This window comes from Equus asinus, chromosome 30 (assembly GCF_041296235.1).
Source record: "Equus asinus isolate D_3611 breed Donkey chromosome 30, EquAss-T2T_v2, whole genome shotgun sequence".
NCBI classification, from domain to species: Eukaryota; Metazoa; Chordata; class Mammalia; order Perissodactyla; family Equidae; genus Equus; species Equus asinus.
This window is the reverse complement of record NC_091819.1, coordinates 11,411,697-11,414,871: the sequence shown is the minus strand read 5'-3', so window position 1 is coordinate 11,414,871 and position 3,175 is coordinate 11,411,697. Positions and strand designations below refer to the sequence as shown.

The following is a 3,175-nucleotide window of genomic DNA, read 5'->3' as shown; positions in this document are numbered from 1 at the left end:
TACAATTAAGGCGGAAATTTAATTGAACAACTGAATTTTCCTCAGGACTAAAATACCAAGAGATATTTGCTTTACTCGTGCTATAAAGAAGATAATATTCTACATTCTGGTTTAGGTTAAGATGTCGACATAGTACAATTTTAAAAAGTAAATTTCCAGTAATCATAATATGGATAATCAGTAGTCACAACTCATTTAATCATAAATGGCTATTTCATTTTCCTGTCATTTTTGAAAACTTCAGAATGCTTTGAAGGTGCCTATGCAGTATCAGTTTAAGCAACTAGCCCTAATTATCAGCACCACTTTAAAATTCCTAAGCAACCCAGTGCATGAGCTTGCTGTACCACGAAAATGTACCAAGAAAATCATTAGCTACAATTTAAGTACCAAAAGGGGGAGAAAAAGACTCTCATAGAGATATTTCATGGCAATGAAGTAGCTTTTTATGATATAAGTAAAATCTGAAGAAGGAGTTCTAGAAAATTTACATCTATAAGATGAAGTATAATCATACCAATTTTCTCTCAGTGCTTTTCCTTTGAGAAAAATAAAAGTAGTAACAAAATTTAAAAAAAAAATCATTTTGTTAGAATAGGCCTGGGTTTAGTATATTTTATTTTAAAGACAGAATGTTTTCCTCATGGAAGAAATAGATTATCGATTTATTAAGACATACTAGGCAATAACTGTCAACCATGCCATCCAAAATTAATTTAATTAAATACTTGACTCATTAATTTTATAACGTGGTTTTGAGTGGACTTGAAACTCATTCAATACTCTTAATTGAAGAGTCATGTCTAGGCACTTCAAGGATAATTTGGACTGAACAAAGCTACTACATACGACCTAGAATTACATATGATCCAGTCAGGCAGAAATTTCTTACTTTGATGTGTTCTTTGTCTTGCACAATAATCTAAATCAATACTACGAATAATTTGTCTAAAGGTGATATTTTAAGGTCTATATCCATATAAGGTAGATAAAAATGAGCACTGAGCTAATCATAGACATTAAATTTATAATTAGAATGGGTCACTGCAAAGTAAGCAGTAATCCTAGGACCCATGTTGATAATTAAGGTTACCAAATTTAATATTTCTGATGCGATTCTTTAAAAACTACATATGAGATGTTTCTCTTATTCTAGGCCTCTTCTTCCTCAAAATATCTTGTTATTTTAGCAGCACCAGATCCAAGATGGCGGCCAACAGGAGGCTGATGAAGGAGCTTGAAGAAATCCGCAAATGTGGAATGAAAAACTTCCGTAACATCCAGATTGATGAAGCTAATTTATTGACTTGGCAAGGGCTTATTGTTCCTGGCAACCCTCCACATGACAATGGGACCTTCAGAATCGAAATCAACTTTCCAGCAGAGTACCCATTCAAACCACCGAAGATCACATTTAAAACAAAGATCTATCACCCGAACATTGATGAAAAGGGGCAGGTCTGTCTGCCGGTAATTAGTGCTGAAAACTGGAAGCCAGCAACCAAAACCGACCAAGTAATTCGGTCCCTCATAGCACTGGTGAACGACCCCCAGCCTGAGCGCCCGCTTCGGGCTGACCTAGCTGAAGAATACTCCAAGGACCGTAAAAAATTCTGTAAGAACGCTGAAGAGTTTACAAAGAAATATGGGGAAAAGCGACCTGTGGACTAATATCTGTCACGATTGATTCCAGCAGGTGTGAGCAGAGACCCCGAGCAGTGCATTCAGACACCCCGCAAAGCAGGACTCTGTGGAAAATTGACACGGGCCACCGCCTGGCGTTCGTTTGTGGCAGTTACTAACTTTCCACAGTTTTCTTAATCAAAAGTGGTCGAGCTAACCTGTAAAGAAAGGATTAAAAATTTAAGATGTTCTAGTTCTGCGTTCTTTGTTTTAAAAATCATTGCTTCAAATCTACTTTAAAAAAAAAATCTTGTTATTTTATTTATTTATTTTTTTAATTTTTTTTTTTTAACATTTTATTTTTTTCCTTTTTCTCCCCAAAGCCCCCCGGTACATGGTTGTATATTCTTCGTTGTGGGTCCTTCTAGTTGTGGCATGTGGGACGCTGCCTCAGCGTGGTTTGATGAGCAGTGCCATGTCCGCGCCCAGGTTTCGAACCAACGAAACACTGGGCCGCCTGCAGCGTAGCGCGCGGACTTAACCACTCCGCCACGGGGCCAGCCCAAAATCTTGTTATTTTAGATGAAACTTTTATTCTCCCAAATACTGACTATTATCATAGAATTGCTTTTGAGAGAAATAAAAGCTTTTTAATACTTTATTGTTTAAACAAGAGAAATTTCAAATTATTGGAAATTTCCATTATTAACAATGGCTACACGTATTGAATATTTTAAATTATAATTTTGTTCATTAATTAGTGCATTAACAAGTGTTTCTTGATTATCTATTGTAGATTGATAGTTAAGAATACCAAAATTAATATTTCCACTACTTTTATAAAACTTATATGAAATAATTCTCTTAATCCAGGCATCTTCTCCCCCAAAATATCTTGATATCTGGCAATTAATGCTGGCTCTCAACCATTATACATAGGCTCTACCGTCTGATGGTTTCAGTGTAGAGAATTTCTTAAGCAGAGGTTGTGCCTAAAAGTGTCAAAAGATCCAAGTGTCCAAAGATGGTTTAAAAAATGTCCAACTGTCCAAAACGTCTGGGCGGAAAAAGTTTGCCCTTTTCTGACTAGCATCGTAAGTCTCGCAGCCCCACTTGTGCCATACTCAGTTGGTTGAAGAGGTCTCAAGTCAACTCAGACTCACTGAAAGAGGAACTAGACTCCAGTTTGTTTGGGGAGTGGTGAGTTCAGTGTAGAAGATCATGCAGGATGGGGGATAATGTTGAAAACATCTTTGGGAAATGCAATCTGCCAGATGAACGCATCAAAGTTCATATATAAGGAAAATGTTGTTTGTGAGAGCCTGTGGCCTACTTCTTATCCATTAACTAGACAGAATGGGACAGACGGGGGGTAGATGTGAGCATACCAGGATAAGGTCATTGTCTGTACAATCTGGAGATGCCAGAACTACAATGATCAACATCAGTTTCATAATTTAACTCTCATGGTTGTTCACGGTGAGGATGGAGCTTTATATGAACTTCACAAGATTGGAAAGAATGATTCTGATTTAACTATTGTTTAAAGTTC

The 3,175-nt window shown here is 36.7% G+C and overlaps 1 pseudogene; it reads left to right on the top strand.

The window, feature by feature from the left end:
* The first annotated feature begins 1,194 nt into the window (after window positions 1-1,194).
* LOC106836742 (ubiquitin-conjugating enzyme E2 L3 pseudogene) lies at window positions 1,195-1,886 on the top strand (annotated as a pseudogene).
* Window positions 1,887-3,175: the final 1,289 nt, after the last annotated feature.